Source organism: Podarcis muralis, chromosome 5 (genome assembly GCF_964188315.1).
Source record: "Podarcis muralis chromosome 5, rPodMur119.hap1.1, whole genome shotgun sequence".
Taxonomy (NCBI): domain Eukaryota; kingdom Metazoa; phylum Chordata; class Lepidosauria; order Squamata; family Lacertidae; genus Podarcis; species Podarcis muralis.
This window is the reverse complement of record NC_135659.1, coordinates 21,610,273-21,628,738: the sequence shown is the minus strand read 5'-3', so window position 1 is coordinate 21,628,738 and position 18,466 is coordinate 21,610,273. Positions and strand designations below refer to the sequence as shown.

The 18,466-nt window shown below is 43.0% G+C and overlaps 1 long non-coding RNA gene across 2 annotated transcripts in view; it reads left to right on the top strand.

Moving 5' to 3' along the window:
* The window catches only part of LOC114598660 (uncharacterized), a 96,180-nt gene that overhangs the window by 65,773 nt on the left and 11,941 nt on the right, over positions 1–18,466 (top strand). The window lies entirely within an intron of this gene.

Here is an 18,466-nt window from a genome sequence, read left to right as displayed (position 1 = left end):
AGCCAATCAGGGATTCTGTATGAGTGGTGATGCTATAATGTCATGCAGCCTATCAGATTGGGCATCACTGATTGATGTTACTTGCTGCAGCCTAGTGTACTAAAAAAAGAGAACAATGACTTAGTCGCCTCAGCATTTGGGATAACTTTCCTCACTGCTAACATCCACTCTGAGCAAGGGGCACCCAGACACAACAAGCATACACTTTTTCTGCTTGCTATTACATCACTGAAACAAATCCCCTGTCAAAATATATAGGCCTGTGCCTCCAAATGGTCTGGTTAATCCACTGAATGATCTGTCTATGACCTCCTTGCTGTCAGGATGTGGTGTTCCTTTATCTCTCTCCTACCTTCACAAGTTTGCTAAACCATCTCTCCACTTCCAGTTTATTTGAAACTGACTGGCCACTTCATGCATCTCATAAAGAGTGTCCTTGCCTTTGAAAACTTACGCTGCAATAGATTCATTACAGTTATATACCTCCTTTCCTAAAAAAAAACCCAAACCCCTCATGGTGGCATACATGGGTTTCCCCAGGCCCAGCCCATCCATGAGACAAGGAGAGGCAAGCTCCTCAGGCGGCAGAATCCATAGGGGTAGCAGATCCCGATGTAGATCTTTATTCTCCCCTTGCTCCTGTTGGTCTTCACTCCCCCCTTCTTCCCTGGCAGGGAGTGGGGCCCATTTTGTCTTGGGCTGGCCCTGGGTTTCCCCTCCCCATTTTATCCTCACACAGAAACCTGTGCAGTACTTTAGGCTGAGAGATGGTGACTGGCCCAAGATCACCATGTGAGCATCATGGCTGATTGGTGATTTGAACCCAGGTCTGCGTCTAACACTCTTAACCACTACACCACATTAATCTTTCTGCACTGCTCCAATAAACTACTATAAAATAGAGCCACTGAGCAATGTCCACTAAGATTCTTCACAAATGAAAGACATGATTCATAGTTGCTGGAGGCTACTCTACTGTGTTTGCTTTCCTTCATCAGGCTAGTATTACCACCATTCAAGGAATGGTGCCAATCCAGTAGTGTGCTCCAAGTTTTTCCTCAAGGTTAAGCAAAGGTTGGGTTCAATTTCAGCTCTTCTGATCCTAGTTTTGGTTTAATGGTCCAGGCTTGTTTGTTTATTCTTAAGATTTATATACTGCTGATTATACGCTAAGGTCACAGGGAAGGTTACAGAGATCCATCAAAGCCAGGCACAGTCTTAATACTACAATATCAAAAGTCAGTGTACAAGTTTCTCAATCTGATAATAAATAAACAAATACTATTCTAGCGGTAGCAACTCAGTGTGCTGTGGCTGTGAAGAACTGTATTTTAATTTTTATTTAATGGTTGTTTGTGTTTTAACATTGGACACCACCCTGGTATGTATATATTATTTGCCCTGACAGGATCACTGGAGATTATTAGGAAAGCTAGAAAATGCACAAGTATTGTGCCATTATATAAATCTATGGTTCAACGCATTTGGAATATAGCATGCCTTTCTGGTTGCCCCCTCTCAACACAAATAAAATTTGCACAGATAAGGTCAACTGGAATGATCATGGCCTTGGGGGGCTCTGTCTGATAAAAGGCATCTGGGGCTTTCTAGTTCAGCGGGGAAAGATGAGTGATAGAGAGACGTTAGCAAGATCAAAAAATTTTTATAAACCGTGTGGCAACAGAGACATTTTCTCCCCTCTCTCACCATTATAGACAAAGGGTCTTCCAGTGAAGCCGAGGTTAGCACTATACTCAGCAGGGCTAAGAAACCAAAGCAATTCCTCACACAACACCTAATTAACCTTTTTGAAACCCAGTACCAGAAGATGCGAGACTGACCACCAATTTAGAAGGTTTTAAATACAAGTAGGGATGCGGGTGGCGCTGTGGGTTAAAGCCTCAGTGCCTAGGACTTGCCGATCGAAAGGTCAGCGGTTCGAATCCCCGCGGCGGGGTGCACTCCCGTCACTCGGTCCTAGCGCCTGCCAACCTAGCAGTTCGAAAGCACCCCCGGGTGCAAGTAGATAAATAGGGACCGCTTACTAGCGGGAAGGTAAACGGCGTTCCGTGTGCTGCGCTGGCTCGTCAGATGCAGCTTGTCACGCTGGCCACGTGACCCAGAAGTGTCTGCGGACAGCGCTGGCTCCCAGGCCTCTAGAGTGAGATGAGCGCACAACCCTAGAGTCTGTCAAGACTGGCCCGTACAGGCAGGGGTACCTTTACCTTTAAATACAAGTAGACAGAGTCAAGGAAGATAAGTATATGAACACATCATGAGAGGCAAATAAGAGCCCCCCCAAGTGGAGTGAGGCAGCGTATATCTGTGAGCGCCAGATGCTGCAGAGCAACCAGCAAGCATCTGCCTGGCCTCTGGTGAAAGCAGAACATTGGAAATAGATGGTCCTTTGATCTGATCCAGCAAGGCAAATCTTAAACATTCCTATGAAGATTCCTTACAGAGCAAAGGCTGCAGCTGCAGCTCTTGAGGAACATATTTGTGCAGGACCATAATGAACTTTCTCATCTGATCTAACATCTGCAGAACAATTCCAGGATGCCGCAGATAGGGAGATCCAATTACAAGCGCCTGTGGGTTTCTTGACTATATGCCTGGTAACACAAGCATCGCCATGCACAGTATAAGTAATTGGGACATAAATATAATTTCTCTGTTCCATAACCAAAACCACCTTGTCCCACCTCCTTGATGAGCGTTTTCCACAAAGCCCTTTGTTTCCTAATTGTATTGGTAATTTCAGATGCTCTGTGCCCCATCGTCAACTCATTTGGAACATGCATATTCCCATCAAAGTAAAGAAAAGGCTATCTGTGTGGGTTTTTTGAGAATCACGGCTTTCATGGAAGATTGCCTGATCCCATTATTGAAAATCGAGAGCAGAATGTACACAGAGATCCGTGTCAAAAGCAGGAGTGAAGGCAGCAGTTGATTTATATACATTTAAACCCACAAACTGTATTTGTAACCCTTTTTATTTATAGACACAGCTCACCATTAAAGCAACTAGCTATTATTTCCATATGTCCATGAAGAGAAATTTTACAAATGAAAATAATCTGAGCATAGCTCAACTGTTTTTCCATGACTAACCATGATGATGCTACAGAAGATGGCTTTAAATGCTTCCTTTGTTCGGTTCACCCCCTACCCTTGAACAGTTACATTTCTAGATGGACTCAAGTTGTAAACTAATATTGAGCTTCTCGTCGAGGCCAGACTTTTTTCCCCCATCAGGGTTTTTTTTATGGGCCTAATGGGATTAAACTTGGGTATCCCATATCGCCCATGAAAAAGATCAACCTACATTTTACTCAAAGCCTGACATTTGTTTTAATATGAGTCATTTTTTAAAAAAGGATTGCTTAAAATATAACACACTATCCAATCTTTCACCTCACATTCCTCCCGCCTCAAAATGACAAATCAAGGATCCTAATGTTAATTCTGAAGCGTTTATTCGGAGCTATTTTCCCCTTATCAAGGCTGTGAGAGCTTGCTACAATTCTGCAGGACTGAAAAGCTACAGGATGCAAGACTGCCTGGAGAATTCAGTTTCCTAATAATGCCAGCCTTTATGGGTGTATGCCACGTTTTGGAGCTATGCAGGCCTCCTAAAGCGGTTCACATCATTAATAAAATAAAATAAAATCCAACATAAATCATGCAGTACAGTATGCAATAAAACAAACCAAGTCTGCATCATATACAGCACTAGATAAGGTTAGCAAGGGCAGGCTGCAAGCCCCACCATCAACTTAAACCAAAGACCTGAGAGAACAGATACATTTTAAACTCATGCCAGAAACCCATCAGGACGGGCGCAGGCTAGATCTGTGAAGGAAGGGACCCCACGATGTGGGTGCCTCTGTTGAGAATGGCATTAGGAACAGCATTATGTGTTACCTTGAGCTCCTTGGAGGAGAGTGTGATTGGCATGGCATTGGTCTTTGCCATGCTCACACACCACCTCTTTCAAAGGAGAGAGAGGGGGGGCCTGCAGAATGCATTACGGAAAATATTAACAACAGCAGAATTGTGTAAAATAGGAGAAATCATGGAAATTTATTTAATGGTATATGATGAATCTAGTTTTTCTTGCTCAAGCACTAAGGTTTATGCATTCTGACTTATGTATTTTAAAGCATGAAGTACACAGAGCTATTCCGATTGAACATAGGACATGCAATAGTGCATGTTATGTTCACCGTTGTGTACAGAGTAGCCTCGGGATAAAGAAGCCCAAATAAATCACACTGATTTTTTTAAGGCTGAGACCACAACTTTGTACTAATTTGTCTGAGTGTAACCTCATAGGATTGGGCTTAATTTCAAGTAAACTTGTGGACTTATACTTAAAGTTAAAAGGTAAAGGTACCCCTGCCCTGTACCTATACTTACTTCTTATTCTTACTTCTGAGTAAATGTTAAGAGAAACAGGCTACAGAGCTCATATCTGGAGGACGCTGATCCTGATGGATAGTCGCATATTCACAGCTTCAGCCAACAGAGCCAACATCAGGGGTGATGGCCATTTTTTAAAAAATAAACTGCAAACTGATACAGAAATGAAAAGCTTGGAGAAATCAAAATTAACGGAGTCATTCATCCCTAATGTGATCCCTAATTCGTCCATCCCTGAGCTTGGGATGGTTGTGTAGGGTATAACTGTGAAATAATAAGATGGAAAAGTATATTAGGACCAAGACATTATCAATATACATTGATAATATACAATATACATTAGGCTTTAGAAATTTTTGTAAACAAGAGAAGAAGAAATGAAAAAAGGCAGGTCTGTACACCAAAAGTTGTTGACAATTGCCTGACCGGTAAAATTGCCATAGTAATTCTTATATTCCATAGATCTAGACTTCTAGCAGACATAATCAGTGCCTATGCAGACTTATGAGAAGTTTAAAACAAAATATTTCAGGTGTCTCACATATAACAGAGGTAATAACTAGTACTAGCCGGAATTTTGTAGAACAGGGCCCCAAAGAAAACAGAGGAATTACCCCAGAGAGTGGCATTAACATCCTAAATATACACACAGTTGAAAAGCTATTTTCATTACAATATTTATACTGGAAAGTGCAACTAATGGGACCAATATGCTTGGGATTAAGCATTTTATGCAACTGAAGATACTTTTCAGTACCCATGAGAATCTACTGGAACATTTAAAATAGCCACCATTAGAAATACTGTACACACACACTGTGGGAAGGCGGATTTTACCTTAATTTTGAAGGGTGAAAACATACACCACTTACCAAGAGGTAGCTTATGAGAGAGTGCACATAACCAATTGATATCATCCAAGCCTATCTATTATGAGGAGAATTTCACCACTCCTGCCTCTCCAGAATTTGCATCAATTGGGTGGGTGTGGTGTAATTCTCCTCTCTGTTTTACAGTTATTGCAGATTGGTTTACCAAGTTATTACACTGTGAGAAAATACCATTTGGTAAATAGTCATCTCTAAACTACATAAACATGCAGGCACCCCAAACTGTGAGAAGTAAGTATTTCTTTAATAATAGGTTTTTTCCAAAAATATACACAGTCCAAAAGAAAATTCACATACTTGAAGGCGGTTACTGAAAACATCAACGCTGATGTTGATGCAGATTGATATAGATCTGTGGAATAAGCCAAATAATCAACAAACCAATCTGTGCATAGATCTGTACTGTACTTATGAGGCAGTGCAAAGACTGCCTCTTTTTTACTTAAACATTTTACAATTGCTTAGCACAGTTAATACCTCCACTGTGGCTGTGTGCTGTTGTTGTTTTAAAATGCTCCCAGGAAGCAAGTTCTCTTTAGAAATGGAATGATGGATTATCTAAGTTTGTAGGTGTATAAAAAGCTCGAGGTGTTAATGACAAGCACATAACAAGGCTAGATATGTTACTTGTTAATGAGCTCTGCTGCTTGAACAAATGATGTAGCAATTTACCTAATACAGTAGTCCTCAACCTTTCGTGACCCAAACATGCATTTGGGGACCTATTTCTTATTTGATTTTTTTAATCTCTTATTTGTATGGTAGTAGTGCTACCTGCCTTAGATCAGGCTGTGATCCAGTAGGGGTCATTAACCCAGCAGCTGAAGGCAAATAATAAATGTGCAAAGGAATTAAAGGAATTGTAGGAAGGTGTGTATGAGAAGGAGGATCTGTATGGTGAGTTCCTGCCTCCCACCAGTAGAAATAAAGATGCAAGACACCATTATTTAGGTTAATGGGCTAAAATTGGCCACAACTTTATTGGTTACAGGTGATGAGCGGTATTGGCTTAGGCATTGGTGCTAATCAACTATCCGGCTTCAGTCTGTCTGCCTGAAGGCCGGGAAGGGTTAACACCAGCAGGGAAAGCCCTGCTGATGCACATCAACTAGGCACTCCCCTGGAGTCACCGCTCGGGGGTGTGCCTTGGGCCCTGGCCTCCAAAGGCTTCGGACGGGGCCACGCCCCCCAGAATCCTTTACCGGACTACCCTTCAGTAACTGGGGGAGGTGATGGCGCTCCCCCCCATTCATCTACATAACAATACCCCATCCAATGCCAAACCGAGGAAGCTGTGACGATTTGCTATGAGGTAGGCGAAAAAACCAAATGGCTGGTGCCCATTTGCCAAGTGGAAAAATTCCTACCAGGCCCCTTAACGGCGACCAAATGAAGTCCATAGCAAGGTCAAAGGAGAAACCTTGAAGGGTGGTTGGGTGGGAAATTCCCCAGCTGATCAGCGGCAAAGAGGAAACTTCTCTGCTGCGCTTGCCTTAAATGCGGCAAGCCACACCCCCTGAGCCAGCCAATTGGCAGATGATTCCCCTGATCGCGCGGGGCTGGGAGCAGCCTCCGTGCGCATGTTGGGGGTGTGAAGCCTGCAACACCACCTCCTCCCGAGGTCAGAAGTGGCTATCCGGAAACATGGAAATGGATCAAATGGAATTGCTGAGGGTATGTATGCAGGAGAAGGATGATAAGTGAGAGGTCGGATGGATGCTTTAGTTGAGATTCCTGCAATGCAGGGGTTGGACTAAATAAACCTCGGGGTCCCTTTCAACTCTACAGTTCTATGATTTTATAACCCCTCTCTGAACTGGGGTTTGTTTGTTTGTTACTTGAATCTTAAAGAAACAATGCAGGTGTTCCTAGGTAAGAAAACGAAATGAAAGCTGTTTACCAGGGGCCCCTGAAGTGACATGTCACAGCCAAGACCTTTACTTGTGCAGGCAAGCATCCATGCCCCGATTTCTCTGGATGAGTGAGGACCATGCATATTCCTGAGAGCTAGTCACTCAGCTTGGCTCTCATCCACGTCACCTGGGAGATGCCACTTCAAACTGAAGAAGATATAAAAATGGTCCGTGAACAAACAGAATCGGGGGGGGGGGGGAGAGTTCCTAACTAGACTTCTGTGACAGCCATTCTCCTGTGTGCCAGAATGATGATAATTTACACAATGAGGCAACGCTTTCTTGCCTGCTGAATGGCAGCCTGCTTTTCTATTCACCACGACAAGGCAACTCTGAAAGGGGCCAGGCATTACGCAGCTAATGTAAAGCCTTTAGGATCCTATTGAACTCCCAAGACAAGAGGCTTTGTCTTGAATTGCGTTTTCAGAAATTGGATAATGAGATTAAGAAAATGGGGAGAGTATTATTTAAAAGCAAGTGCTTCTGCTAGATACACTGTTGGTTGCCCGCTGTAATTATAACTAAGAAGCATCTCTCCACTCACAGTTTTTCTCAGACTTGGGCCCCCAGCTCTCTTTGGACTACAACTCCCATCATCCCTCACTCGCAAGACCAGTGGTCAGAGATGATGGGAGTTGTAGTCCAACAACAGCTGGAGGGGGGTCTAAGACTGAGAAACACTGATGGGGTGTCTTCAAACATGATGTAATGTCCACATAGGAATCACCGCCATGTGAAAAGGGGATTAAGTTTTCCTGTAGATCAGGAGCTGAGCATTTTTTCCAGCTTGAAGGTCACATTCCCTCCTGGGTAACTTTGCAAGGGCCGTTTCCCAGTGGCAGGTGGGGCAAGAGGCAAAAGTCAGTGGAATGTAAATATTAACTTTGTACAATATGCTAGTTTTCTACACACAATCACACAACCCTCTCTGTCCTCTATCCAGATAACCGAAAGGTTGTGTAAATCAGTCTTGAATGTCACAGGTAAGATAACATCATATACATTACAATGAGTAAGTTGAGATTCCTGCATAGCAGGGGGTTGGACTCAGTGTTTCCCAACTTTTGGTCTCCAGTTGTTTTCAGACTACAATTCTCATAATCCGTGACCACTGGTCTCGCTAGGGATGATGGGAGTTGTAGTCCAAAAACAGCTGGAGATCCAAGGTTGGGAAACACTAGACTAGATGACCCCCATGGTCCCTTCTAACTCAACAATTTTGTGGTTCTATGATTCTAATATTGACAGTTCATGAATGTCTATATTCGTATCGAATTTTGTGAATGCCTGAAAACTCAGCGGTATGTCAGTGAATAGTGACAGTCATTTTAAATGTGTTGTGGGGGGGGGGTTATTGGTTTGTTGTTCTTACTTTTACTATGTATATTGTAGTTTTATTTTGCTGATCGCCCTGAGATCTGTGGATGAAGAGCAGTATACAAATTTAATAAATCATCATCATTTAAATGGGATTATCAGAAATTACTGGTGTATGTCCCGAATGTGGGGAAACATATCTAGTGTTGGACACAGTGAAATTCATCTGCCATAATCAAAATTCACATGTGAATGTCACATTCACTAAATTTTTTGGCACTAACTAACAGAAACAGGGGGGAAAAATCACACCTGCAAGTGGAGCTCAGAGCAATGCTCATTTTCAAAAGTATATATTTAAGATCCTTGGTATTCAGAAGCATATTGCTTCTAAGTAGGGTCTGACAGCAAGATGTCCCAGAAACTTTGAAGCAATGGAAAGATCAGATAAGTGTTAATCCGTGCAGTTTCCTACTGGCTCTGATATCTTCTGTGAGCACATCCCAATAATACCTTCAGCCAAGTGACTAACATCCATCATGTGCAGCTAACTCTCACATACTCCCTTCCAAGAACAAGAAAATGAGAAACAGGCTTTTGACTGGAATGTGTGTTTGGGTGCTATTATTGCTGGCCCAAGGCATTCTGCTGCCTGCAGCAAAGCCCCTCCCCACCCCCAAATAACAAGGGCCAATGCTTGTAAAAGTATTGCTGCACTATTCAAACACATCCTACTTTTATCTGTTCGCTTTCCCCAGCCAAGTGTTTCCTGAAGCAGATTGTATCACCTACCTGCTGACCCTCAGCACTATTAAAAGTAAAATGTGGTTTGTAAATTGGGGAAACCAGGGGGGAATTGGCCTCGCTTGTGATATTTGGATTTTATTGTGGCTTGTGGATATTCAGATTTGGGTGGAGGGACTAAAACATAGGAAGACAGAGAGCTGTCTTAGACTGAGCAAGAGGCATGCGGTATTATCTACGTTGATTGGAAGCTGCTATCCAGGTTTCAGACTGTGCATTCCCAGTGCTACCTGAAGATGTGGGGTAGAACCTGGGACATTCTGAATGCAAAGCAGATGATGTACCACTGAGCAGCAGCAGCCTCACCCCACAACAGACCCTTCCCTTCAAAAGTTGCAATGAAGATGTCTTCGGTTTACTTGGTCTCAAGCACATGCATGCTATTGCAGTTTGACAACACAAATCTGATGCAACATGAATGCTCAAGGCTAGCTGTGCAAGTGGTTCACAATGCCTACAACCACTGCAGGTTTTGGGTACAAAATAGAATGAAAATGACTGGCCAAAGCAAAAATTCAGTTTTTATTTTTAAACCCAACTTCAAAACAGGAGTGCATTGCCTATTTCTATTTCTTCAGTCTGATAGTTGGGTCTGTATTGCCTTTGAAGGAAACCATATCTTAAGAAAGGTTCATTTCTCTTCATTAATTAAATTATAGGAATCTGTGGGATTGCGTTCCTTGTGCCTGATCATATGTAAACAAGGTTTTGACAGAAGAGCAGCTAAAGTTTATCTTTCTCTTACAGAATCAAACTGCCTATACAACTTAACAACCACCCAAAATGAAATAAATAAATGAGTATGATAATTGAAAGGGACTTTTGGAATAACCTCTGGGTTCCTACCTAGGTAGTGAATCATGTGATGGCTATTAAGGGGAAACCAAATTATTTCCAAAGTAGCTTTTGTACTTGCCTTGTACATGTTTTGTTTTGTTTTTCTAAAATGAGCAGTATCATTGCAATGGTTAATTCATTTGCCAACAGACCATAAGGGTTCAAGGTAAAAGCAATGTTGCACCGAGGTCAGGAGAAGCAGGCAATGTACGTGGTGCTAGCAAATGGATGTGTGTTGCTGCATTCATACATGCAGAGGCAAAACTTGAAGGGACTCTATTCTTTAAGCCCACTCCACCCTCACTCAGATTTAGGATAAAATTAACCAGTTGCTTCAGGGCTAAGTAGGAATTTTGGCCTGCTCACCAACTGGCCTAAAAGCAAACTTGGAAATACATACTTGGGTGAAGAACAAAGGGATTTTGAAGCCAAAATGAGTTTGGATAAGACTAGTAAAATTCTTTGAGGGAAAGTTCATATATATATAAAATGAGTTATTGTTCCATTTCAAGTCAAGAAACATAGAGAGTAAACGCTACTGAGTAAAGCAATGCTTACTTCTCAGTAAACATGCGTGAGACTTGACTAAAGAGTTCTTTGCCAATGAAATATCACTCTCTCGTGATCACAGTAAACTTACTACACTGTGCAGATGTCTACATCCTCAAGATAATTGTTATTTAACGTTCATTTTCCTCTGGCTGGACAGTGATTTTTTAAAAATATAGGTATGTGACCTGTCCAAAGTTGCTGAGCAATATTTGAAGCATGGCAGCACAATTCTAACCATGTCTACTCAAACATAAGTGCCACTCAATGGTGCTTACTCCCAGGTAAGTTGGCACAGGACTGCAGCCTCAATTTAGATTCTGTTCCGTATTTACTCCAATCTTTCCTAAAGAGCAAGACAAAAAATACCTTCCAAGTTTGTCTCAAGTTTCTTATGTGCTAATGCAAATGTACTTCCCCAGAATTAAAAAAAATCCAATTAAACAGAACTCAAAATCTTTCCATCCACTATGCTTCCTTTTTTTCTCACTAGCTGTCATATTAAGATGTTCCCCTCTCCAGTTTGTGCTACAAACACAAGCATGGTCTCTTGGCTGCCTATACTTGTAACCATCTGTTGCAATGGCAACATGCCCAGTTGAAAGGAGCTTGCTTCATTTCTCAAAGACAGAGGTGCTAAGAAAGGTTTGGATGGACAGGTGACAGCTTTGACATCTCTCTACAGACAGGTTTTTCACCTTGAGGCATATTTTTCTCCCTGTCCTAGTTTGACAAGATTACATCTGTTGGCAATCAAGGTCCATAATTCCCCTCAACAAAGTGTTTCAGTACAGCAGAAGATCACCGGCATTTTCCTTTGCCAAGAGAAAGATTATTTCATAACCAGAACTCTGCCAAATAGCATATCCGAATACATATAGCTTCCAGACATACTGTTCTGATAATCTCATAGAACCATAAAGGATTCAGTCTGATGCTAAAAAAACACAATCAGTCCAATCACATCACTGGCTGCACATAGCCAATCAGGCTCAATGTAATTGCTAAAAGTGCCTAATGAGAAGCTCCGCAGCCATATTATGACAGCAAGAGCAGTGGCAGGAGAAGAAAATAATTGCGAGGAGAGGAGGGCTGATGTCCGAGTCTCCAGCTGGAATGGGTAGGACATGAAATACAGATTTTTGCCCCTCCCCGAGCCCATGCCAAGTCAAGCCCAGGCATCTCCAGAGATCAGACACAGCTTAGCATGAGTTCATTTGTGTTCCCAGCCATAAGAGCTGGTTGCCTGTGCTGATTCTTTCCCTGACCCACACTTAACTAGCAACAGTGAGAGCTTATGGCTCAAGTCTCCATTAGGCTTTACCGTGCTGCCAAGGGCTATTTGTTTTAATGGAAAGAGACAACTATATATGCATGTGAATTTGATAGGCTTGCCTTTAGATGTCAGGTGAACCAAATTTCTCCCCCATCCCTACTGATGAGGCAATGGAGGGTGATGAGACAGGATTCCCATTCATGGGGAGGAGAGATTCCACAGTGTCGCAATACAAAGGCAGAACCACTAACAGGAGGAGAAAATCACTTTGTCTGCATAACACAATCACTTAAGGACAGGTGCAATGCCATCTACTACACCAGGGGTAGTAAACCTGGCTGTGGAACTCCAGGTGTTGCTGGACTCCAACTCCCATCAGCCCCAGTCAGCGTAGCCGATGGTCCTGGATGATAAGAGCCAAGAGTCCAGCAACATCCCCTGGTCTACCTAATCTGGAAACTTCAAGACTTCAGGAAGTGCTAGTTGGTATTATTCCACTAGGAGGAAGCAGAAGAAGAACCTTCCTTTTCCACGATACCCAGTCAGTATAGAAAGCCTATTACTGGTAAATATCACATTTTAAAATTAAAACAAAAACAAAACAAGGAGTATGCTAAGACAACATCAGGAAAGCCATTTGCGCTTTCTGATACACCCTCAGGTCATTTTCCAAAACATAAATGAAAATGCTGGGGATGTTTCTTTTGTCCAAAGCAGCGCTAAGTAGCTTTCGGGGCTAATTAGTTGCCTAGGTTAAAAAAAAAAACCCAAAACCACCCTACGGTAATTTTCCCATGTGCTTGGAAATGCTTAGATAGGCTTTTTTCACCTTCCAGTGTAGTCTTAGAGAACAGCAGTAAATCAGCAGGGTTATGGAAAGAGCTCACTTTCAACAGAAACCCATTAGACATACCCATGTGATGTATCTCACTGCTTTTACTGTAATACTTTCCAGACAGTGCTTTTTAGTTCCTGGTTCATTAGGTATTATATATCCAGTCCTTGGGCAAGAAACATGCTGTGGGAAATGCCTTGCTCGCCCTGGCCCTGTTTCAGCTCCATGCGTGCACAGCGACAAAGGCTGGATACAGGTTGTTCCAGCCAGATACTCAGCAACAGCACTAATCAGTTGTTTGGCAGGGGACAGGAGGGAGACTAAGTCAGCCTCCATCTCCCCATCCTAAATTCCATCAGCCTGATCGAGACTATGTATGCCCAGCTCTGGCTGGGGAAGGGCTCTAGCTCAGTTGTAGAGCAACTGATTTGCGCACAGAAGGTCCCAGACTCAATACCAGCCATCTCCTGGTACGGCTGGGTATGTCTCATGCCTGACCATGGAGCAACCAGCAATCATGGAGATTTGCTGCCACCCAGGTAGATGGTGGAACAGTGCCCTGGCTCCGCATAATGCAGATTCCTATGTTCTGTTTGGGCTGGGGAATTGCGCACAAAACGTGTACATGTGCGCACCTGATTCCTGTTTCTTCGTTACATTTCTCTTTAATTATCCGTTACGATCAGAAGCCTGTGTTTTCTGACCGTGTAGTTTTATTAGAGTTTAAAAAGAAAAATACAAATATTATTGTCAAATATCTTTGGGTCCAAACTAAAACATTAATTCAGACATCCAAGCCAAGCCATCATCATGTAAGAATACTATATTTGGGAAAATTGGTAGGGACATCCAAACCTGGGACTTTTTGTATAGCAAAGCATGTGCTCTACCCCTGAGCTACAGCTCTTTCCCTTCACCAGTGGGTGGTGATTGCAGGTCAAATCACTAGCTGGGAAGCTTTTTTAAAAGTTTTAAATCTGTATTGGCTCTCCACTGGCTTTTGAAGATGGTAAAGCTAAAGCTACCCCTGCCCGTACGGGCCAGTCTTGACAGACTCTAGGGTTGTGCGCCCATCTCACTCGAGAGGCCGAGGGCCAGCACTGTCCGGAGACACTTCCGGGTCACGTGGCCAGCGTGACAAAGCTGCATCTGGCGAGCCAGCGCAGCACACGGAAACGCCGTTTACCTTCCCGCCAGTAAGCGGTCCCTATTTATCTACTTGCACCTGGGGGTGGTTTCGAACTGCTAGGTTGGCAGGCGCTGGGACCGAGCAACGGGAGCGCACCCCACCGCAGGGATTCGAACCGCCGACCTTTCAATCGGCAAGCCCTAGGCGCTGAGGCTTTTTACCCACAGCGCCACCCGCGTCCCACTGAAGATGGACCTGTTTACAAACAGGTATGCACACAGACATGCACAAACCTCAGAACCACTACACTCGCAGTAGCTCTGGATCTCAGTCTTTCATTCAGAAATTAGTTTTGGGAATAGATTTGCCAATGGACTTGAGGTTTTAGAAGTCTGCAGAGGAAATGAATGGAAAAGGCAGCAAAAAGGCAAGAAGCGAGTTTACATGGTGCTGTAGCACTAAGATGAATTTAAAACAAATGTTAACTAACATCTAGCTGTGCCATGCCGTTTGAGTCTCCATAAAAAGATAACACCTCTCTATTTTCAACAGAGATCCATGGTCCAGTGACCACTTTCCACACTTTCCATTGAAGAAGGTATGGATGGGGGTGGAGGCAGCTCAGAGCTCAGATTAGAACATTCAACAGAGTACAAGAGCTGAATGCAGTCGCTGAACCACAGAATTGGGAGGACGGGAGTGGAGTGGTTGCAGTCCTGTGCGCAGCCTGACAAAGCAAGGGTTTCAGCAGGCTAAAGAGGGAACTGAAAAGCATAAAGCTGCATATCTTTTGGAAGTCCACCACCACCACCAGCAAAGTACAATACAGTTTATTTGCTCTTCCTACAGAAAGCCCTGCAATGGGGCATTCTGGGTGTGGGGATTCTGTGCATCCTAAGCTGGTCCCACTGCCATCAGTTGATGAAATTGGGCATGATGTGCAGGATGTGTCCCGCAAGAGGGTTTCCCATGTCAACATAAGCAGGAGGAGTATTACATCCTGTACCAGTGCTTTTTTCTAAAATAAATAAATAAATGTTTAGGGCTACTCTCATTTTCCTACTCATATCGAAATACTGCCACTCAATGAGGCCAAACTTAGATTCACAAAATCTTTAGGGGTATGCGTACCCCTGCGTCCCTCCAGAAAAAAGCACTGTCATTAGAAAATGCTATAGGGTTCCTTAGCGTCTCTCTTTTCACTCTCTGAATTAGAAAACATTTAGGATGAGAGCTACTAACATGCTCACTCATGTCACCCTCTTTCCCCGTGAAACAATGGGGTGGCTCTAACAAACTTGAATTGCCTCACAGCAGTACCGTCTCTAGGGATGTGGTGCATAGCCCTTTTGTTGTTGTTGTTTGTTTTGCATGCATTGGGTTGAGTTCAGCTTGCAGTTTCCTTAACAGAATCTCTAAAAGGCTGCTGTGCTGAGGTCACTTCCTGCTTATTGAAGGCAATAATGGCGCAGCCCTGGGAATGTCTCCAGCCAAAAACCAATTCTGCCCAAACATAAACTTCTTCATCAAAAGAATGCAAGCTGAATATAAACATTAACTCATTTAATAGCTATTTGCTGAACATTTGACAGGTCAACAGATTTAGCTGAAATAGCAAAAATTCTCCACACATCTTCAAATCTGCACCATATGTTTCTTTTGCATGATAGAATTGCAATAGTCATATTTTGAACTTCCTTGATGCTGCCATTTGTTCTGATCTGATGGGAAGATGAGTGCATGCATTTCCCTTGGGGGTGGAGGGTGGGAAAGAAAGCCTGATGAAGAAGTTGGATTAGATTGTGTTCTGTACTACCAATTATCTGTTCAGGGGGAAGGAAAGAGAGAGAAGAGGGCTCCTCCTGAACAGATGATCAGTAATATGTAGTCTCAGCCCCTTGAGCAGGTTTTTTTAACCCAGGGAAATGTCCCCACTAAACTGATTTGCAAATGCTTTGTTTTGCTATTGGAAAGGGGAAATTGCATCCTGCACACGTGTATAGATATATTTCTTATTGCACTAAATAAGGCCAAGTTTATCCTGGCCGATCGAAAGGTCGGCGGTTCGAATCCCCGCGGCGGGGTGCGCTCCCATCGTTCGGTCCCAGCGCCTGCCAACCTAGCAGTTCGAAAGCACCCCCAGGTGCAAGTAGATAAATAGGGACCGCTTACTAGCGGGAAGGTAAACAGTGTTTCCGTGTGCTGCGCTGGCTCGCCAGATGCAGCTTGTCACGCTGGCCACGTGACCCGGAAGTGTCTCCGGACAGTGCTGGCCCCCGGCCTCTTGAGTGAGATGGGCGCACAACCCTAGAGTCTGTCAAGACTGGCCCGTATGGGCAGGGGTACCTTTACCTTTTTATCCTGGCCATGACTGTACAGAAGGAGAAAACAGACTTTGGAAATCCATTTAACAGTCTTGTGCAAACTCATCCAGGAAATTTGAGGTACAGCAGTCTCGTCTCAACTTAAAAAGGAGGTCTCTGTATATTCTCTCCCACACAATGAAAAAAAGAAAACAAATGCCTTTCCAAGCCAAATCAGGACAACTGTTAACCAAAAAGAAAAAGAAAAAGAAAATCCTCACAAAAGGAAATTAATGTGCATGGGAAACTGCACACAGGACACTGTGTGATGCCTTAAGTTTGTTGTGTGCTGATTTTCACGTTTCCATCCTGTTTCCTACAGTATTATTTCTGCTAGGTTGCTCCTGTGTCTTCGCCTACTCACTCTTTCCCAGAATCTGATTCCAGTTCCCACTGTCTAGAAAATGGGATTGCCAAGATATTTGTTAAATCATCCGAACCTAAACATGAAGTCAGGATGAGAATATTTGCTTCGGGGATAATAATGAGGAAAGCAGTTGCACTCCTGTGTGGTTGATTTACAGAACAGATGAAGGCATTACAATTTATAAAAACCAAACTAGGTTCTAGAAATAAGAGACTGTTCCATTAGCAAAACAGTGGAGATCTTGCAGTCCAGAAGTGAGGAGAAAGTATGTTTTAAGTAACCCATTACTTTATGGTTTGACGTTGGTGCTTTAACTTTTTGTAAACCCAAATGTGTGTCCTGTTGGCACATACTGAAGTAAAGCGGCAGATCACAATGTAGGGATTGTGGGATTGTCAATATTAAGGCCATTCTCTGTTGTTTTTAGACACATCTGTTTGCTTTTTAAACAGTTTATTTTATTATTTTACTGTTGTGTGTTTTATTATTTATGCTCCGTATCCTACCCTGGGATAAAAGGCAGAATACATATATTCTTTAATGAATTAAGCTAGAGAGGCATGTGTGCTCTCGCATGTCTCTGTAGCACACTCTGCTGAAATTAACGTGAAAGATGTTGCAACCAATAAACTTCTGTGCATGCATTGGAGCTTGTGACCTAGAAGAGATAAGAGGATAATCATTATTTATATACTGTACTGCCCATTTGGAGTTGCTCGTTAGAGAAAATTCCTCCAGGAAGCAAGATTAGATCAGCCGGACCCAATGGAATCTCTGTGGATAATGTCGTTCTGTTTGCAATCTTTGCACTTCCTCAGGCAGGTCGGTTAGCAATAGCCCCCACGCATGTGCTTGTTCTGAAATTAGCATGGATCACCAGCATCCCATCTCTGTAGGATTGCCGTGCACACATGCATTATTAGTTGGAGAGCTTTATTTCAACAGTGCACTCCATTTTCAGAGAGCAAGTAAACGTACTTCAAGTGCCACCAGAATAATCTTTTGGGTCAATAATAGGCTCCCCGGCAGTAGGAAACGATGAACATGCATACTGATTTTCTGATCCTACTTGATCGGTGCATATTCATGTCAAGCACTTTCACATCTGGTGCACAACTGCCAGCTTCCTTCAGAATTCAGATTTTTTTAAAAAATTAATGGTGGTAACAACATAAAGAGTTAATGTGACTAAACTGCACTGCTCTTCTACACATTTTATTTATTGCTTAACAACAACAACAACAACTAATAATAATAATAATAATAATAATAATATGCCACCCATCTGACTGGGTTGTTCCAGCCGTTCTGGACAGCTTCCAATAAAATATTAAAAGCACAATAAAACATTAACTATTCAAAACTTCCCTGTACAGGACTGCCTTCAGATGCCTTATAAAAGTCAAATTGTTGTTTATCTCCTTGACATCTGATGGGAAGGCATTCCACAGGGTGGACGCCACTACCGAAAAGGTCTTCTTCCCTGTAGCTTTGTTTCTCACAAGGGGGAACTGCCAGAAGGCCCTCGGAGCTGAACCTCAGTGTCCAGACTGGACGATGGGGGTGGAGAAGTTCCTTCAGATATACAGGACTGAGGCCATTTAGGGCTATAAAGGTCAGCACGAACACTTTGAATTGTGCTCAGAAATGTACTGGGGACATAGAATTCACCCAGTGAGATACAGTGGTATTTCATATTGAAATGCACCATCTTCCTACCTATGGTCTTCCTTGCAGAATATTACATATTATATTCGGATAACA